Source organism: Diachasmimorpha longicaudata, chromosome 10 (genome assembly GCF_034640455.1).
Source record: "Diachasmimorpha longicaudata isolate KC_UGA_2023 chromosome 10, iyDiaLong2, whole genome shotgun sequence".
Lineage (NCBI taxonomy): Eukaryota > Metazoa > Arthropoda > Insecta > Hymenoptera > Braconidae > Diachasmimorpha > Diachasmimorpha longicaudata.
The window spans coordinates 2,464,205-2,485,930 of record NC_087234.1 but is presented as its reverse complement, the minus strand read 5'-3'; the positions used below and the strand labels follow the sequence as shown (position 1 = coordinate 2,485,930).

At 36.1% G+C, this 21,726-nt stretch overlaps 1 protein-coding gene and 1 long non-coding RNA gene across 2 annotated transcripts in view; one reads left to right on the top strand and one right to left on the bottom strand.

Annotated features, from left to right (window-relative positions):
* LOC135166608 (ets DNA-binding protein pokkuri) overlaps positions 1-21,726 on the top strand; it is a 31,591-nt gene that overhangs the window by 2,391 nt on the left and 7,474 nt on the right. The gene's annotated exons all lie outside the window — the stretch shown is intronic.
* On the bottom strand, positions 15,480-16,757 carry LOC135166616 (uncharacterized). The gene is made up of 2 exons (XR_010299716.1): positions 16,423-16,757; positions 15,480-16,222 (listed from the first exon to the last, which is right to left on the bottom strand). It is a non-coding gene; the product is annotated as an uncharacterized LOC135166616 (long non-coding RNA).

Below are 21,726 nucleotides of genomic sequence, written 5' to 3'. Positions count from 1 at the left end.
CGTATTTGGATGATTTTCATTGTAAATGAAAATATTGATGGAATAATGGGAATTACTTGGAATTTTCGAGGGCTGATGATGATAGAACTATCGAATGAAAATGTTATCTCTTGTTTGAGTTTCGGGAATAAATTGATTCATTGTGATTTTCCATGATCGAGTATCACTATTTTCGTATGTTTTAAGTTATGGATTATTTTGAGATCTCGAGACGATCGTTTGATTTATTTACTGTTGATGGGTTGGATTTGTTGTTTGGATTTGTGGGGGAAATTTAGTATTTCAGGTCATGATTGTGTGGGGAATATTGTATTTTATGAAACAACAAACTGGGATTTTTCCATCGATTTCATCTCAATGGATATTTCTTGAGTTCAAAATTGTCAGACGTAGACGATTGTTAAGTCAACGATTTCGGTTGAAAATAGCTTCTTCGTTTGAATATTGCATTCATGAATTCATTGGATTTTTTAACTGACAGCTTTTGTCTACCTTGTGAAGGGATAATTGAACATTCTGAAGCTCGGGGTACTATTTTCTCATCTTCAGTTTGAGTTTATGTAATTAATGGTGTCCCAGGGATTTGGCTATTTTTTCCTCCATGAAGATGGCTTTTTAATTTTATAGTCGAACTGTGGAGCTTTTATTTGAGCCATATTTAACCCTCAGTTTTCAGACATTTTCCAATGATTTTTCTATTTACAGAAGCAAATCCTCCGTTCGAGGTTCGATGTTTTTAATTTACCCCCAAAAATCGTTTTCTCAGAGTTTTAATGAATTCACTGAATTTATTAACTTTCAAAATTGCACCAGATGTCCTGAATAACATGGAGAGAAATTTTAGAGAAATATTAGGCTTCTAGAGGGCGAAATAGGGGACGGAATGACAATCAACCCCTTTTTAGGTAAACTTTTGCTGGAAAACTTAGATTTGGAAGACTAATTTTGTAAAAAAAACTCACCTCCCCCCGAGGTCTAATTTTTACCTGAAATTTCGTTTCGTGGAGGACAAAAATTTGCCAGGAATTCATATAAATAAGGACTCTTCGTCTTCCTGGGGATCAATTCGTCAGTCAGTTCAATTTCTAAATGAAAATTATAATTCTGTTATTATCAAAACTTACCCTCATCCCTCGTTTGACCCCCTGAAGGTCTAATTTTTGCCTAAAATTCCTTTTCGTGCAGGAAAAAAATTGTCAGGAGTTTATATAAATCAGGACTCTTCGTTTTCCTGAGGATCCATTCAAAAATCAGTTCAATCTCTAAGTGAATTTTATAATTTCGTTGTATCTTCATAATTGAATAATTTAACTGAATTACACAAGTTCGTTCCGAAATACTCTTTGAAATCCTTAAGATCATTGATTTTCCAGCTGATAAAATTATTAATAAAACTGAAAATTTAATGTCTGTCAACATTGTGGCATTTATTTTCGTCCGAATTTATCGATTTTTGGCCTAGTCTGCCACTTCCATTCTGAATTTTCATTTATTCCCTTTGGCAATGTTCACCCCCGTGTGTCTCTCGTCAGGGGTTACTTACCGTCGAGATAATACTCAGTGAAATGAGGGGAGAAGGCAGATTCAGAGCGTTAGGAAAGGGGACAAAACGGGCAGTATAAAAGAAAATGTTGGGGTGGGGTGAAATGGAGGGGGTTGAAGAGGGTTTTGGCGTCGAGGCGTAACTTTGTTGGAACTACTGGCGGACGAGACCGGAACGCGGAAGTATAAAATGATGAGGAAGTTGGAATTTTTAACTGCTGATGAACAATTAATGGAAAGAGAATTCCCTTCTCTGACAAAAATATTTTTTTTTTTGCATTTCTCTGTGTAAAATAATTCTACGAATAATTTTTATGACTGAGTTATTTTTGCGGTGAATAAAAGTCAACGATAATATAATGCGTTTTTTCATATTTATTGTTATATTGAGAAATTTATTATCAATAAAATTCATGATTGAAATCACAAATGAATGATTTCCGGAATAAATAAAATCCCTCGGTTCGGCAACTCAATAATTTTTGCATTGGGGATAATTCACGGTGTATTAAATATTGTTATTTCAATGCATTTTGAATATTTCCAGTAAATTTAATCGTCGAATTGTCCATTCATCACATTGGGAGTGGATTAAATGGAATCAATTCGGGTGACGAGGTTTTTGCGGTGAGAGATGCGGTAGTGGGTCGGACAAGCGCAAGTTTCAAGTATCTGTTGTCGGTGGTTTTGAGGATATCCGGGTGGTTTGGGTATTTTTTCTTCTGTGAACGACTTTATTATTTCTTCAGTGAAGCTCAATATCTGATCGTTGGAAAAGTCGTTATGAATCTGATACAAAATTGGAAAAATTTCTTCTCGAGGAAGATTATATCATTAAAAACATTTTTTTTATTTCCCAAACATTGGAAAACCCAATGAAATAAATTAAAAATTACAATTTCTTTTAATTACGACAATTTTCTATAAATCATTTTCAACTAATAATTTTTTCATCATAAATAAAATTCATAAGGTTGGATTACTTTCCAAAAACAATGTTTCCCAAAACTCACGTAATTTCAATTATTCATTCCCAAACAATCAAAAGTAATTAAAATCACATTTAATACTCATAATTCTTCTTCGAGATTGTGCTCATTGAGTTTAACTGGCAAATTCACTCATCAAAAATTGATGAATCTACACTATTATCTGCCTCAAACTAACAACAACATCGATATCCTCAACTCCGCCAAAACTGGGAATTTTTCAAAAATAAATCATTCCTCAATCGCGATGTTTTCAAACATCTTACCTCGAACATCATGAATTCCCATTAAAAAAAAAAAAAAAAAAAAACAAAACATTGACGTTCCAGTTCTGGAATTTTTGGCTCTCATTGAAGGCTGAAATTTACTTCACTTAAATTTTAATAACTAGAATTCTCATCGATCGATTAACGGTAGAATATCCGGGCAAATATTACACTGATCCGAGTAAGAGGCGTTTTGTAAATATCTCCTCTGTAATGTACCTTCATCCCAGCTCGAGACTGTACAAAGTTGGTAGAGAAACCGGTCCAGTATCCGGACCGGAAGTGCGGACCTTGGACCTGCGTCACGAATGTGTTCTTTCGTGTTTTCTTCTCATGAGGGGCCTGCGTGCTAGATGATGGTGGGTAAAAGGCGGCAAAGGGAATGCACGAACGAGTCGTACTCGCCACTGGTTTCTGGGCCTCTGGACTTTATTTCACTTTTTACCTTCATCCTTTCCCCTGCGCCCTTTATTTAGTTTTTTTCACCATTTTTTTTCCCCTCTCCCTGGACTCATCCTGTGGATGTCTTCAGCTTCTTTAGCACATTATTTCCTCCCCCACTGACTCCTCATCTTTCTCACTTGTTCTTGAACACGGGGAGGGACTGAAAATCAGCGCAAAAGGAGAATCCCAGGGCATGGATGGATGGCATCCGGTGTTGGTGGCCTCCTCTTCCTTAGATTTCTCGGGGTATCCACTCGACCGATGCAACCAGTGAAACGTTAAACCGAAAAATCGTAGAATTAATAGGTTTTAAGGACATTCGAGATATTTATTTTTCCTTGTTTAAATCCATCTGAAGATTTGCAGAACTTTCATCTTGTGATTTCATTTTATTCCGTTCTAAATTACCTTATAATATTTATAAATTGGAAATAATTGATTGAAGACGGCTTTGTAAGTGGTAAATTCGTCTGGGCGTAACCAGAGATTAAAATATGTGGACACTTTCAGGTGTTTTATGTGGTGAGGTGGAGGCGGGGAGGTGATTTCTATTTTTGTCGAGCTCTGATACAATCGCTGAGCACGAAATTTTCCAATTTTCCAGTAACTATTCGGATATATATTTGAACAGTTGTTGAATGATAATTTTATTCATCATATTCGTAGATTATTTTCTCATGGGTAACGAATTTTTAGTGGAGGCTTCTTAAATTATTGGAGTTATATTAAAATGCGGATCGAGTTGTAAAATCTTGTTCAGTATTTTTTTTTCTTTTTTTCTCTCTCTCGCTCTCTCTCTCTCTTGGTTCTGTGGTCTAATCCACACCTTTCTGATGATGCCCACTGTCATTCAAATCACGCACTTACTCGTCATGATGGAACTATTCCAAAAAGTCACAATTTTTGGAATTATTTGTTCACATAACATTAATGTGATATTCAAAAGAATGAGGAAATTGTTTTCAGGAACCTTTTGAAAATTATAGTTGAATAATAATGTTGGTATAAATTGAAATGTTATTTGAACAATGTCGTTTCATGTACATTTCAAAATTACGAATGATTAAAGCCCAACAACCCCTTCAACGCTTAATTTATTTATCTTGAAGATTTTCCTTTTTTTCTTCGAGTTTGTAGAGCGCTGAGGGTCGATAATGATGCTGTAACGACTGTTTGAGCACATATTTTCCCATTGGCAAATAGAGCATGCGAAATTGACCAATTGCACGGTATTTACCCAGTAATTACGGAATTTTAACTAATAGCAGCTTTCTTGGTGGGTTTTTTTTTGGTACAAATATGCCGATAAAACTGTTGCTCCCCTCACCTCCTCTTGCTAGTTAAGGCCTAATTACGACTCGTTGATAACCGAAGAAATACGTCGATATTTGAAACGAAAAAAAAAGTCGTTTCAAATAATAAGTTGCTATAAAAATCACTAGGATAAGTTCACTGCTAGAAATTCCTTGAAATTTCAAATTCAATGTTATGCCGGCTCTCAATGTTATGGGATTTAATGCAACTTCAAATGCAGACATTTATCAAATTTCTCATTCATCTTAAAAATTGAACAAAATTAGATCTGTCTTACTAGAAATTTTGTTTTAAGAATTACAAGTCCAAGAATTTAATTAATTCAATTTTTAGGACTTGTCTTTTAAGAGAAACATACACATTAAACTTTTTATCATGGAAGACAAGAATTACTGCAAGAATTTAGATATTTAATAATTTATCTTAATGTAAAAAAAGTTCAGGAATTTCATGTAATTTTGTCATTATGAAAAATTTCAAGCTTTTTCTCCTGAAATTACAAGAATAATTTTGTAACGGTTTCGCTGTAAAATCATTGGTTCACGATAATTTTATACTTCAATTCGTCAGAGGTTGAACTCTCTTCCTCATCTCGTCCGGTCAGACCTGACGTTCTGATTCTATTATTGTACTCACTTCCTCTTAGAATATTTATACTACTGCTCACCAGACAGCTCATTCGCACCTATAGCCCTGCTTCTAGTACAAAACCCATCATTCAGCGGTATTAAATGGTGTGAATTTTTATCATTCGTTAGATTACGTTGATTCTTGAGAAACCAAAAAAAAATATTTTCCTTTCTCGATGCACCAGGACTTTTGGTATTTTATCGTTTAGTGTACCGTGAGGACCTTTGATACATTGACTCACTGGGTATTTTGTAAAGACTTGTAAATCCTCCATTATCTCTTGGGAAGTGATTTACAGTTTTTCCTCGTCCACCGGAAGACAAATAGTGTGGAAACAATGGGATGTATTGGTCATCGAGAGAATAACGTGATGACTGTTTTCATTTTTATTTTTAAATATTTATTCGACTGAGGTTGAGGGTACTGTTCAATGGGAAAGGTTCATTGCTCTGATAATATGTTATTTATAAATTTTTAATTGACTTTTATGGTACTCTGACTGTACTTTTTGGATTTTATATCCTGAAATTATTTATAATTAGTGAAATTATAGTCTATCAGCCAAAAAGTGAATAATAGCTGTTGCAACAAATTCTTAACCTTCACTATTTGATAATATTTATTTGAATATTCATTAATTTCAACGATAATTGCGTGAATAATAATTATTAGTTATTTTAAAAACGCATTTTACTGATAAAGTTAACGACCCCCGAATGACAGCGGAAGAAACTTCGATTGGGCCCAAAAATGCGGTTATTTTATTGATATTTTTTTGTGAAAATTTCTCATGAAAGAAATTAGCCTTTTAATTAATGACATTACATATAATTATTATTCATAAATGCCATCTTGAGACTTTTTAAGTCCTTCGAATTTATCAAACTGTAATCAAGACCTATTTGAAAAAAAATTGGTTTCTCCAAAACTCTCAATTTTCAAAACAATATAACTTCCATAATTACTGATATTTTGAAAATTCTTTCAAAATGTCCTTAATCTTAAAAAAAAAGGGAATGACAAAGGGAATTAATATGATTTAACGAGGTTCTGTAATTGAGAACCGTAAATCGATTAGTTGCAGTTCGATAAAATTCAAAATTTATTCTGTCACAAATGATCCTCGATTTTTCAAACATTTTGACCAACGTAAATTCCAAAACATATTGGATTTAATTTCAACCCAACGTTTTCGTTTCGCTTGAAGAGAACGAAAATGATATCACTGGGGTTTAAAATGAGGAAAGGCTGATTGGTTCGGGGAGAGAAGGCTGTCTGAAATTTTTTTTTTTGTGCCAGTCGCACTGGGGGACCCACGCATCGTTTATCCTAACTAAAGAGAGAAAACTAACCTGTCACAGCTGGTCGTACCATTCAATCATTTTCCCCATGTGTTTTCATGCTGTGATGACATTTCAAATATTTTCCGAAAATTGTTGTCCTTTTTCAAAATTTCCGGATGATATTTCGGGGGAAAGTAGAAGAATGGTGGGAGGTAAATGAGCTTTTCTTTCCCCAGAAAGAAATTTTGGATGAAAATTAGCCCTTTGGAGGCGAAAACATGGAATGTAATGATAATCCACCACTTTTTAGGGGAAGTTTTGGCGGAAAAATGGGACTTGGGAGGGTAATTTTTGTGATAAAACTAATCTTTGTCCCTCCCTTCGCACCCTGGAGGTCTAATTTTTTACCTAAAATTTCTTTCCCTGCGATAGAAACCAATGTCATGTTATAGTTGCTGAAGAGCTCCCGGAGGAGTGGGATAAAATGCAAATTTTTTTTTTATTCCAAATTTTTATTAAAAATGTTTGATGTGTTTAAAGACATGGGTACGTCCTCACTCATGAACATCATAATTCGGATGTTGAAGAAATTTAGATGGATTTGAACAATAGGTCTCCTCCGTATTTCCACCTGAATCGATAACAAATCTCTTCGAAAACCGTTCTCACGCTCAGTCACACTTGCACAATAAATCCACCACTTCTAGCTTCTTGCAAGGATCCCCATCGACTAAAGACACCATTGTATCCTCTATCCTAATACCGTACGTCTTTCTAAGTGTCAGCCACCCACCGGTGCCTCATAACGTCCCAAAAAAAGAAAAAAAAAACGGTACAGATGAGCGAGTTTCTCTGATCTCAGTTTTTATAATATTTTTTTCCCCTACCGAAGCAGGTAGTCGTGTTGAGCCAGGTAAATGCAGGTAGACTGCTCCTTTCAGACTCCCAAAATATCTTCAGCCCCATTTGAAAATATTTCGATAGAATTTTTTTTCAGAATTAAACGAATAAAAATGAAGGCCCAAAATATGTTTACGTTCTCGTTTGCTTTTATCGGAAATGCCGACATATTTTTTTTTTTCACGACTTTCTCGAATTACGATATAACACCCGGAGATGGAGACATTGTATCTTATCTCGGTGCGATATGTACTACCGAATGATGCGAGAATAATGGAACGAGTGGAAAAAAATGTTGCAGTTTTTGGATATCGTGACCTTTTTCCGTTAACAATTCATGAAGAATTTATTTTAATTTTTAATAGGAATTGAGAATGAGTTTGCGAATGAAAAACAGGTGAATTGAAAGATAACAGATGACTTTTCGGGCGCAAATAAATGGGTAAATTAAATGAAAATTTGGGGGAATGTTAATCATAAATTACAAATAACTTCTTCGATAAATGGGAAAGTCAATTAATCTATGTACAGGAGAAAGCACAATGGTAACTTAGGGCATCGTGGTCAGTTTCTATTATGCCATTAAACGTTTTCAGGCCAAAAACAAATCTGCACGTGTCATATATTTTTTAAATATTTTTTTTTAAAACTTAAATACAATAAAAATTTCCTTGAATTTCAAATATGAATTCGAGCATTCAAACACTTGTTCATCTAAAATCCAGTCAATGTTCCATTTTATATTTTTTGTGCTGGACACGCAGGGAAATATTCAAGAAAAATTACGTAACTTTTCCGTAATTCTGGAGCGAAATACGATTGTCGGAAATTTTTACGGAAAAAAAATCCGTAATTTTTGTTTGAATCGCCTGTGAAAAATTACGATACTGTCACGAAAAATTTCCCCGTCGATTCCGTAATCGACAAGCGAACTGTAAGTTCCCTAATTTTTACGGAATATTTCCTGCTGTGGGAAAATGTCATCGAAAATTATGATAAATGCTCTTTCGCTGGTTTTGCCACATAAAAATCGCCATATAAAAAATATATAAGCATCATTGAATTTCCATATTTCGGCAAATCAACATGCAAACCTTGAACATCACCCTCTCACACATCAGATGCACTTGGATATCCCACGATTATGAAATATTAATCAATATCAATTAAATCGAATTCATTATCTAAGAGACAAGGAGTGAATCTCAGCGCTAGATAAACGCAATCGACGATGAATAAATACACTTGAATGATGTACGTTAAAATCCATCGACCATTTCGACCCCCTTATTACCACCATTATTCCATCCATTTAGTGAAATCTTGTAACACGCAAAGTTGAAGGAAGAAATGTAGAAGGGGATGGCGATTGTTAAGGCGAGCCTCCACAAGCCGTGAAGTGACTTCCCGGAAACTCTAATCCAGTTCGTCATTGGTCCGAAGGAAGCACACTGTCGTATGTGTGTGTATACACGACATTACTTCCGCCTTCACGAAAAAGAAATATTGTTGAGAATTCAGTGGAGGTCAAAATTTGCTATTCACGTGTGATCTGCTATCCACGTCAAATCAGCAAGCGAAAAACAATCGATTCGACAATATTTTTTTTTTACTTTTTTTTAAAGATGCTGATTAGATAAAATTTTGAAAAATACGGATAATTGATTTAGCATTATCTTCAGTTGGATGGAGTCTATACAATCGTCTATACAAAAGCATTTTTTCAAAGAATTTTTACCAAAAATTATCAATGACTCAACTCCCCCCAGTATCCACTGGATAGATTCATTAATGAAATCAATGAATGTTAATGACATCAACGGAATTCTGAATTAAAATCGTCAGGAACAAATGACTGGAAGAATTTTAAAAATAAAGTTTAAGATAAAGAATCAAAATTTAAGCGAAATAGTTTTTATGGAGCGAATGATAATTATTTTGTCGAAAGATAATTTGAGAGTTGTAATTATGAGAAGGGAGAATTGAAGATTGTGATTATTTAGAATTTAACGAATGTTTATCAATGGTTAATATTAATTCAAACTTTCGATGGGAAATACCATCCGGTTCACTATTGATCTGTTGATGAACGTTTTTGTAATTCCACCTTCACGAAAAACAACGTCTGAGCCAGTTGCCCGAGGTCAAAACTAAGAGCTGCGATGAAACTAATTTATTATAGAGTCTCTTTTTTTCTATCTCGATCGTCCCAGAAATGACGTATTCTGACGCCTACGGGGCAAAACGATGAACGAATTCATAAAAATATCGATGTCCGTTCATTATCGTTTATTTTAAGTTATTCCGGTGGTGATTAATATCGTGTTCCATTTCCGACTTCTCGATAAACTGTTGAACAATTTAATTAATTGATTGAAAAAAATTACATGACGAGGAAAGAAATATATTTATGAGCTATTTACAAACATAAGACACAACATATCTTAATAGGAAATGGAGAAGCTCCACTAACTTGACGTAACAGATTTTTATTTAGTTTTTAAACAACATTGGATGAATAGCTAGGTCATTTTTAATGGACAGCGATTAAAGACAGTCCGTTTTATCGCACTCATCCGGAATTTATCAATCTTTTTCACCAGAAAAATATTTTTGAATTTTTCTCTTTCAAACGAAGGAATAATTTATGAGTAGATTTTTGCCTCATTTTTTGGTTAAGACGACGATAAGCGTGAAATTTTGAAAAAGAGAAATTGACGTATCTTTATATATTATTTACGAGGATTTTTTAAAAATTGTTAATTACTCAAAAAGTTCATTTTTAAAAAATTTGAAAATTCCACCAAAAATCGCTGTTATCCCTCTGATTATTCCCCAGATCAACGGATATTCAATTGAATAATTAAAAATGGAACAACTCCATTAAATCATTAACACGATTACAATTTATAAACAAATTCTCATCGTATTAACAATTCAAAAAATCCTAATCGTATCCATAACACCATTTTTTTCAATATTTCTGGTAAATCAAACTCAGACACGAACTTCAGGCAACAAAAAAAAATCAAACAAATAATAATCAACAAAAAAAAAATTCTAAATGTCAAATCGCCGACGATTGAACACTCGTCTCTCCCTCTCTCTCTGTCTGACGTTGACCCAGCCCAACCTCAATCATCCTCCCAACAATATCAGTGTGAAAATGAAATCGTCTATCGTCCCCATAGCCCCTTCTCGCGTACCACAGATTATCATCATTAACAGGTCTTGCACGTAGTAATCGACTGTTTCATTGCGTAAGAATTAACCGAGGCGAGCCTGAGTACCAAAGTAAAAGATAGAGATACGTATGCCCAGGTCTGCGGTATACACTCGAATCGATGAATTCGTTGTGCAATCGCACGTCTTACGAAACAGGAAATTAAAAAAAAAAAAAGAAAGAGGAAAAAAAAGGAATAGTGAAGAGAGAAAAAATACTGGGGGGAGTGGGGAAAAAGTGGGAAACTGGAAATAAGAAAGTCGGAACGATTCTACTGAGTTACATCATTGCAGGTTATTGAGTGAGACCTGGTTATAAACTCATAACCCGTTGTTCTAGTTTATTATGCGTGTGATTAATGCAACGATTGATATTGCATGTGAAATTATTTGAGGGGAAAAATTGGGGAATTTGTATATTGAATTTTATGGTTTTTGATGGTCGTTGGGAGTATCTTTCTCCTTGAATAAAACGTCTTCCGAATATTCTGACGGAGACGGATGTATCGGCTCGTCTGAGCGTAACGAAGACCGGAGGACGGCCCATCACAATAACCGAAAAAAGAAAGAGGGAAAAAGGAAGAAAGGACTGGGTCTGGAATTTCAACGTCAACTCATCGGAATCTCTATTTTCTTGGCTCTTAGGTCCCATGATCCATTGAATTCGGAATTTTGAGAAAAAAATAAGTTATGGAGTTTTTAGCGGAGAAAATCGTTGGGTTCTTTCAAAATATAAGAAAATATTGGTTCAGGGGATAGTTTGGGGGAAAATTGAAGGAACGTGCAAAATATATATTTTTTTTTTTTCAAGGTAAATTAGGGAATCTTAAAAATAGGGGAATTCGCATTTTTCAGGGAATAAACATTGATTTATTGAATTATAAAACGGAAATTTAATGTGGATTTTTTTGTCGGAATGTCATGCGAAGGAAAACGTGGGAAAAAGTTTTTTCTACGAAATTCTTAACGATTTCTTAGTTTGAGGAAAAGTCATTTTTTTTTTATAAAAATCGTTGGAGTGGGGTGGTAGAAAAAATGTACCGGAAGTCATCTCATAAAAATCAGTATTTTCTCGATTTAACATTCTGAGGATCCATTCAGTCACTAATTATTGAAAAAAATAAATTATGGGGTCCTTAGGAATGAAAATCGTTAGGTCCCTTGGAAACATAAGGAAATAATAATTAGGAGGGATGGGCGGTGTGAAAATAGACAGACGAGGTAAAATATCTGGAAAGCCCTACCGACATTTTTTTATGGGATATTAAGGGGATAAATATGTGGTAAACAGAGAACTTTTTAAATCCACTCCCAACATCCACAAATTCACACCAAATTATCGAAGTCTCATTTTCCTCTAAAAAAATAAAAACCCGAAAAAAAAACACTAAATGTGAGAAATTGAAAGAGCTATAATTTTGGAAAATCGCTCATTAAAAAATTCAAGTTGTCGATTCTGAGACTTAGGAAAATCCCATAAAATATCAAATTATATGAAATACAAAATGAGGAAAAATGCAAAATATTTTTTCCGACATATTTTATTTTTGATTATAAACCACTAAAACGATAGGAATTTCCGTTTTTACGGGATGAAGACTAATGTGTTGAGCGATAAAATTGAAATTTCGTGGAAAAAAAAATTTGGAGGAATGTCACGTAAAATGTAGATGATACAAAAAAAATTACAGAATCGTTGAGGGTAATTTCCTGCTTGAAATGGTCTCTCAATAAAAAATGATAATTTCCCCGTAGAAACCGTTGGAGCAAGTGTACGAAACCCCTGATTTGACTCTTGACAAGTCAAAAAAAAAAATGAAAAAAAAAAAATGTACACAAGAAGTGATGAATTTCCCGGGCCAAGTGTTCTGTTTTCACATGCTGTCTTGGGGTGAAATTTAAAGACGCAAAGGGCAGAGGTTTCAAAGGCAAACTATGTGGGACTCAGGAGGTGGGGCAAACTCGACTGGAGCTCAAAGGCATTGCGGCGAAACGCGGGGCAAGGGAGAGGGGGAGGGGGGGGAATATATATATATATTTTTTAAGAAGAAGGAGAGTGCCGTAGACGGAGAGGGTAGAGAAGAGAAAGGAGAGGGAGAGAGAGGCTGTAGTGGTGTTGGCTTCCTCTCTTCAGGGCAGGTTTTAAGGTCTGGACCGCTTGGTGAAGAGGCCCGTTCCCATGACGAGAAGCTGGTGCCGAGTGACGAGGGTGAACCGGGCTTTTTATCGACTTCCGGTCGATGTTACTCGGCATGCACGTGCACCAACGGCCTCGATCGCTTTGCTCTCTTTGTGGGGGCCCTCTCAAGAACCAGTGATTCTCAAATCTCAACAGATGAATACCATTTTAAAACTACACCAGTGTAACAGGTTGTTGTTATTATTCATCAATGCTTCTCAGAAATATGTCTGGTGGGGTAGAAGGGGGTCCTATAGTTTTTTATTATGAATTTCAAAGTCATTCAAGCGCTTTCACAATTTTTCATTTGTTTGATATTGTTGGAGAAGGTTTTTCCATTTAATTAATTATTGAATATTGATGTACTGACGATATTGGAAGGAATCCGCCTGAAATTAATCAGACACAGAGCCGAGGCTGGAGATTCTCGTATCAACTTTTTTTTCGGGAAATGGAGGGATTAGACAAAATTTTATATTTTGGGAATTTCACGTTTTTGGATATTTTTTTTTTTTCAAATTGGATTCAGTATTTATCGTACTGTCATATCGTCCTTTGGCCCACGAAAGTGGATAAGATTATCTTTGTTCTGATGAGGTTAATTGGAGACAACATTTTTTAACTCGTTAATTACTCGAAACGTCATTTTTTAATCCTATATTTTCATCAAAATTGGTCACTAAGATAATAACAAGAATTGTAACGCCAAGGGGGGTTCGTCCTCCATCGTATTTTAGCTATTATTATTATTGTTATTATTATTATATTATTTTGAAAATATAGTTATTTCCGAATCACTGGAAATTGATATTATTTTATTGGCAATTACTGCTGAATATTTCAAGTTCTTTAAAAAATGTTATTTTTGGAAATCAACGATTGAAAAACATTTTCTTTAATTAGCTATTAACAAACTGTTACCTAAACCGGTACCAACAGTGAAATTAGACTTATAAATAGATTTCAGCTCGATAAGTATATAATATGATCACTTTGTAGTCTCACTGTTGTTCCTTTTCCTGTTTTTAATTTTCATTTGATCGCCATCTCTCCAACAAAAAATTTATCCAAAAATCATAAGTGAGGATCTTCCCATGATTTATCTTCCGGAAAAACCCCACATTTACTGGACAAATCATTCTTTGAAATTCCAGGGAAATTTCCGCTTCCGTCAACGACAATCGAATCCTCTTATCGCAGTCAAACACACCGATAACAGGATAAGAATCCCCTCCATCAGAAATATTGAAATTTCCACCTCCCAGGAGCTAATTGATGAAAACAGTCTCGATGGTCGTATTTTTCATGTGTAATTTTCTCACCCATTATCATGTACATGTACATATACATATCCACGTCAACGGTTGCGGAAATACCGAAGAAATGACTGGAGTCTGAATGAATAATTCCTTCTTATCTCGATTCAATAAAAAATCTATTTGCGTACAGTGAGAATTGTGAAAAAATATATCGTGTCGATGTGAGTTCGAAACGGCAGGAGGTGTTATTAGTAAATAAAACATACTTTACCACTTCCGTCTTGCGATAAATAACGATTTGAATGGCTCCAGTCGTATACTTTCAACGTTATACTCACGTACGCATCGATAATGCACGTTTAACTACGATTACTTATTTTAATTTATCGAAAACACGGTAGTGCGACTAAAATTTTGTCTCTCAATACATGAGATAAGTTATCGGTGTATATTTTTTTAAAAAATAAATACCACTGATTAATTCCGGAATTTTCACCGCAATTCATCATACGAGCGGTGAATAAATGTTTTTGCTGTTGGAAGGATGAAGAAAAAATTAACATAAAAAATATGTTAATCACTTCCTCATAGGTAAAACGCCTCATCATAAAAATTGATTCACTCGTATAATGGAGTGACAGAATCGGATGGCTGTTCTCCGAATGAATTCAAAAGTGCCTCGGGTACTTTTCCCCATGCGTCACTATTTTCGCAGGAAGGAGGAGAACGACGAGGAAGAAGTACAACCGGAGGAGCGCGAAATAAAAAAAAAATAAAAAAAAAAAACAAAGCTTTAGCCTGCGTGTGTCCCATCCCGTGAATTCTTGGTTCCTCGAGTGTGTGCGACCCTGGATCGGTCGAAGACCCCGAACGTCATATACTGGCGCCTTATTCTCATCTCGTTCTCTCTCGATTCCGCTCGAAAAAATCGTGAGATGCACTTTCATCGGACTATTCCATATTTTTGCTCTCCGCTGGTTGGACATTTTTCGATATTAGGAAGGTGCCGTGGTGGGAGGTGAGCATTGGGCAATGGTTGGCGGAATGCTGGTCCATCACTGGCTCACTGTCGGCCATCTCTCGGCCGCCTGGGTAATGCCGTAGTAATTCTCGTGATGGTGTTATTGAATCGGAAAGAAGTTCAAAACCCCATTGAATTTTTCCGTTGATTTTTTAAAGAATAATTTAGGAGCGAAGTGGGACAGTGGGATTTGTTGACTTATTTTTGAGCTGACTTTTTTTAGGAATATCTCCGAATCTGGGAGAGATAGCGGAATTATTGTGATTACAGTTTTTATAGAACTCAATTCACTTCACAAAAAAGGTCAGATAAAAAAAATTCTATCTTAACGAGATTCTGAGATATCTGTGAAAAACTGGGGAATAGTCAACAGTGGTTTATTTCGTTTTGCCAAGTCGCTGCCAAATAAAATCAGAAAATCAGTGAAATATTCCATTTTCAAATAAAAAAATCACTTCTGTTCTTTATTATCAACTCAAGGAGTTATTGCCAATATAAATATACATATATATGTATATTTAAATATATATAAATTTCTGGCAAATCATAGACTAGATCGACATGAAAAAATATAATTTCTACTTTCGTCATTATTCAATAACTCGCGAATGTTGATACCCGCGCAATTATTTTTCAACATTGTTCGCCAATTTTAGTGAATATTTGCAAAAGATTACTCAGAAAGTCGAAAAATTCTCAATAATTCCTTAACATAATTACTTTCTTCTTGATGGACTGAAAAGATGTTTGACAATCTCGATAATTAATTTTTCATTCTAATTATAAATTATTCATCCAGAGAAGTACAACTACATTGGCCCGAGTGTTTACGCTGACGCACGCATAACGAACGATTATGTTTGCCCGCGTAACTCAGCGCATGCGTAACTACAGTCTCTTGAACATTCTCCTCCTATGGTGGGGGGTTGGGGGGAGAAGCGGCGGGAAAGAGGGGTTGTCCATTCGAATACACATTTTTCCGTGTTCCGTTTGTGTCGCCGGTTGTCTCATCCCCCTTGCACCACATCCCCTTGTCATCACATCTAGGCGCCGATTCTACACGAACTTGTTTCGGTTCATCGGGCGAATTCAGCCGAGTCCAATAGCCTTTGTTTTTACCGTGGGACGATGGGAGGAGTTGACAATTATTGGGGTGTTTCTACGGCTGATTGACTGTAATTAAAGAATTATTTTTTTTCTTCTTTCCTTCTACAGAGAAAATTGGAAAACTTCTCTCTGAAGTCCAATGACGATCATTCAAATTTCCCCATCGACTGCTTCAAAAATCCAAAAATTGTAATCTCAACGATTCAAATTTTCCCCACAAAACTTAAACAATTCTCCATTAATTCCCAATCGCACATTCCAATCACCTTTACAATGTCATTTTCCCAGAAGCCTATTCTCATCCTCCTAAAAACTCATTTTTCCTTCGCCAATTAAATAATCACCGAACCCGTCACTCCCCTATTACGTCTTTCCTCCTTCCACTTCAGCATTTAAAAAAATCTCAACCAAAACGGACAAACCTCGCTTTAAAAAAAAAAATCTCCATCATATGCGACTATAACCACCCGACTGTTATGTCACTAGTTGACCAGACGACATAATGCTTGATCTAACGCCCCACTCCGGGATGACGCCATCATGAGAAACAATTTTCTCCGTGACAAAGTGCACACCGTCCACTGCAGTAACAACTCCAGCAGCACCGTAGGAATAAATAATGAAAAAAAAAAAAAAAAAAAAAAAATTAAATCCACGGAAATAAAAATAGTCCCGATGGAAGGAGGAAAAAGGAGGCGAACCCGGAAGGGTGGCGAGGTGACACCAAGTGGAGTAGAAGGAAAAGGGGGCGATGAGATCTCAGAAACAGACGAGGCAAAAGAGGAAGGACTAGTAGGCGAATGAGCCGTGTTGGTGAAGGGGGATGGGGAGGGGAGGGGGGGGGGGATTACGCAGACCAACGTTCCTTATATTGTGATAAATCTTGGCCTGTAGTCGGCTCATCGAAGCGTCAAGGACCTTCCTGGTTCAACTGGCGTCTGCTTGACAAGAGTGGGGACGAGATGTGGGGCCCCGACGGGTGGATCGGTGGGGTGGTAGGTGGGGAAGGGAGGCAGCGAGAGGGACTTATGAGCATTATAATCCCACTCCCACCTTCCTTCCTATTATTTTAATGTTTTTATATTCTTCCCTGTACTGTTGTATCATCGAATAAGAGAGGTGAAGCTCGCACGATCCGCTGGGATTCCCCTCTTTCTGCACGTGGCGCTCACTTGGAAATCGGTGCCAGGGCATCTCTACCCGTGTACACGCTTACGGCTTCCTTATTTGAGAATGGTACGGTAGTCGAGTTTAGCTGGAGCTACGGAGGTTATTGCGTAATTTTCGTGATGTATGCGATGGAGACGTTTTTTTTTTTCTGGTGGGGATTTTTAACCCAGTTCACACCGGTGTTATCTCATTTATTTAGGGAAATTTGTTTCACATTTTAACGAGAAATGAAGGGTCTTTTTGACGTATTTAATTGCTTATTTATTTGATATGTTGGGACTGCACTTACAGTCACTCGAACCGTTCTCTCGTTTACGATTGATTGATGGAGAAATAGTAAAACTGAAAGTTTAAAAGCAAAAGGCAAATGACTCATCAATTTCTTCAAACTTATTTCATTCATTTAATCGTGAATCAACTGTTGGAATTATTTTATAAAAATTGGGATTATAATTTGCCGTTGAAACACTTGAGGTTTTTCTCTTCAGCAATTTTTTCACAACTTGAAAATGTTGAAATATCGTATTTGAACTCAATACCTTGTGACACCACTTAAATATCATGGTCACGTACATTTGATTCTGCAGCCCATGTGTTTATTGTCATTCATGGTACTGAGCCCAAAAGCCCCCGTGTTATACGTGACGGTATTTGAAAACTATTGGTAAAAAGAAGCACGAAAAACCACAATGAAAGGAAAAAAAAAAACATTGAGTGAACAACAAAAGATTTTCTACTCTCAACACTAGTGGAACAAATACCCATGAAAAACCATCACCACAAATTTATTCATTACCCATTCGTGACCTCGAAATTATTCATCCATCAATTATTTAATTTTTTTAAATTAAAAAAAAACCCTTTCGTTATATTTCTCAATGAAGTGCAATTATCGTTAGTGTAATCTTCCTCATTGCTTGGCAAAATTTTCTACAAGAATCTCGTGTCGCATTTGAGAAAATGAGGAAGCGACAAATAACGTCACCTCTATTCTTTATTTTTTACTCTCCTCATCCCGGAGGGCAATTGCACAAGTGACATTATTAAACCCATTTAAGCGAATGACAGAGAGAGAGAGAGAGAGAGAGAGAGCACGAATACACATACCCCAAAGGTTGAAAACACTTTGAAAAGACGGAATGGGAGATTTAAAAAAACGCCGAGAGAGACGGAAGAATGAAAAAAAAAAAAAATGGCAAAGAGGAGAGAGGTCACTATACTCTTCCCCAGGAGCGTAACTTCTTGCTGGCTGGAGATCGGTGGCCCCTCTCCGTCGTCCCGGCGGTATCGCAGAATCAACTCAGTGGTGCTCAAATACCGAGTCGAGCGGCAAAAGCCATTGCTTCCGGATTGCGCCATTCTTACGTTTTCGTTTTGAGAAAGCGAGACCTATACCCGGTGAGAGACTCGATTATCCGTTGGCTCGTGGAGTTTTCAGTTTAGTCGTTGGCCGTTGGTGTTTTAACCACCTCACCTATAGTCTCCTTCACCTCCTCTTCGTCGGCCCCCCTTCCCCCCTCCCACCCCACCACCTTCACCAGCCCCTTCCTCCCTCCGCGCCGAAATGCATTATGTAAAGCTCCCTCGCGTGGTCGTATGAATAAAGCATGTTAACTCCATGACATCGTTTGCGAGTTTAAGAAGCCAATGGGTATTGAGCCACCGCACCTTTCTTCACGGATTTGATTTTTCTGTTTTTTAGTTTTTTTTTTTGAGAGTATTGGATTGTGGATAGGGATTGTCCCAATAATATGAAAACGATTTAAGTATTAACTTTAATTATTTATTATCGCAGGGAGAAGGTATATATTTATGGTATGATGTCTCCAGACAGATCAACTGACTCTTAGTGACCAAGATTTGACACTTGAGACACATTTGAGAAAAGGGCCTTGTTCGTTCATTCCTTTGTGTTTGTTCTCTGGTTCTATTTATTAAAATCATTGTAAACATTTCGGTACTGTTTGGAGAAAAATTATAAAAAATATAGGATACTGAGGTGGGTTGAAAAGAGCTATAGACAGATGATTCATTCTTGTCCAGAGATATCAAGCAGTCTGAATGGAGAGGGTAGGGTTGGAGGGGTTTATTGGGGAGAGTGATGATATTTTTTGTAGGTACTTTATGTGATTTTTTATGCAGAAGACAAATATGTTATTTATTTATTTTTTTTTTGTAGTTTGGCGGTTTGGAAGGGTTTATTAGGGTTTCGGGAAGTCTTTTGTAATTATTGGGAGGGGTATGATTTTTTTTGTAATTAGTTTAGGTGGTTGGCTGGGCAGGAGACAAGTACATGTCGAAAGTTTCTTTTTGTGGAGTTTATGGGGTTGAAGGGATTTATCAGAGTTTTGGTAATTTTTTAAAACTTTTGGGAGAGCGATTATGTTTTTTGTAATTACTTTACGAGATCTTCCATGCAGAACGATAATACTTGTGGAGATATAGATGCATGTGATCACGTGATAAAATGACCGAAAATGTGAAATATATGTGAAATGTGTGTGACAAAATGTAAATCAGGAGAATATATTTCGCATATTTTTTGATTTATAAAATTACATTGGAGGCACATGTGCCACATATACCTGAATCGACCAAATTATGTACCCTACGTATATGCTACATAGGTAACATGTATGTTATACATTTTTTTCGTAATATATACCCATATAATGTTCGCCTATATCCTTCGTGAGAGTTTGATAGCAGAAGATATCGACTGCGAATGCAGATCAACAAATGATTTGAAAATATTAGACCGCATTGCACATCACCTTTAATGACTGCTCCTACAACAATCATAATCCTCTCAATTAATTATCAACATTCTTCAAATTAAAAAAACCCTTTACTTCCCTAAACTATTTCCCATATTACAACCCGCAAAAAAATGAATCAACATTTTTACCCTGTGCATAATTTTGAATATTTAAAAATATTTTCTAATTCAAATCCGAACCCTGAACTCAGACCTGTCAATTTATCCTCCAGCATTCAATACATATTATATTGATTTAACGCATGTGAAAATAAACGTGTATAAATTTAATCGGAATTTATGAATGCTGGTCTTGAAACTGTGCATCCTGAGTCCACGGGAAGGCAATTTCCTTGGAATCTAACGTGAATTTCCTCTCATTTTCCATCAAAAAAAAAAAAAAAAAAAAACCAAGAAAAAGAAAAATTATCTGACCTGACCTGACTTAGAGGCTGGACCAAGCTAACTGTTCAAACGACGAGGTCGCGCTTCAAACGTGGGACCTTTCGCTGTATCGACTTCCGACAAGTCGATTAAGGCGATCCCGTATGTCGACCTCGCACACTATATTGCCCCCCCCCTCCCCCTCCTCCCCCGCCCTTCCACAGTATATGCGTGCCTCACCGTGTGCCAACGGCGAGAATGTATATTTTTTTTATCACACGATCATTTATAGAACCTGCTATCTTGCGCAAATTATTCATCGAGATAGTTGGGAGTTATTCTTGATTTTTTTTTCTCCCCATTTGACGGCAAAAAAAAAAGGCGATTCTTTTTATGGGCTTAAGGGGAGGGGGGGGGCACGAAGGGGGGAAGGCATTAAAGTCAGGGAAACCGGAAGTTTATTTACGATGGTAGCTTCGAATGGGATACGGGATAAACGAGGGAGATTACGTACAGATGACGTATGAATGTGTTAAGTATTTTTTTGTTGCTACGGTGATTAGATTGTGGAGATAATTGTCAATGGGATAAAAAAAAAAAAATGCCTGTGGTGATCAAGTTATCGATCGATTGATTTTAGATGGTGTAATCAGTGCGGGATAATGACGGAATATTATATGTTTATCGATTATTTTTACTGTCACGTGTGGAACCGGAAGAATTGGATAATTTTTGCTTCGCAGAATTCATTGATTTCATCGGTCGATTGGTATTGAGTGGATAAATCGATCGTTAACGAGCTTTTGGCGATTGAAGTTTATCGACTTCAGAAAGTTTTCATTTTTTATGCGGAATTAATTAATAGTAGGAAATTTATTGAGGTAGTTTGGGTGGTGAAATATTGATGGAGTTGGATTGGTTAGAATTTATTTTTAAATGTTTAGTTTAGTGGGTTTATAATACCGGAAAATTTTAATAACTAAAACTTGTTGCGCGCATATTGTCAGTCTCGAGTGCCGGAATCGGGTCGCAGTTTTATTTGAAATTTACCGGAAAGATAAAACATTTTTTACAATACATATACGTATATATATATATATATTTTATGTTAGTATTATTTATGTTTTTTGTATTAATAATAACATTAATGTATTGTAAGGCTTTTGAGACTTGTAGGGAGGAAGAGGGGGGGGGGGGCAAAACGGAGGACTACGAAAAGATGATTTTGTTAGAATTCAGACAATTTTTTTTTATCTAA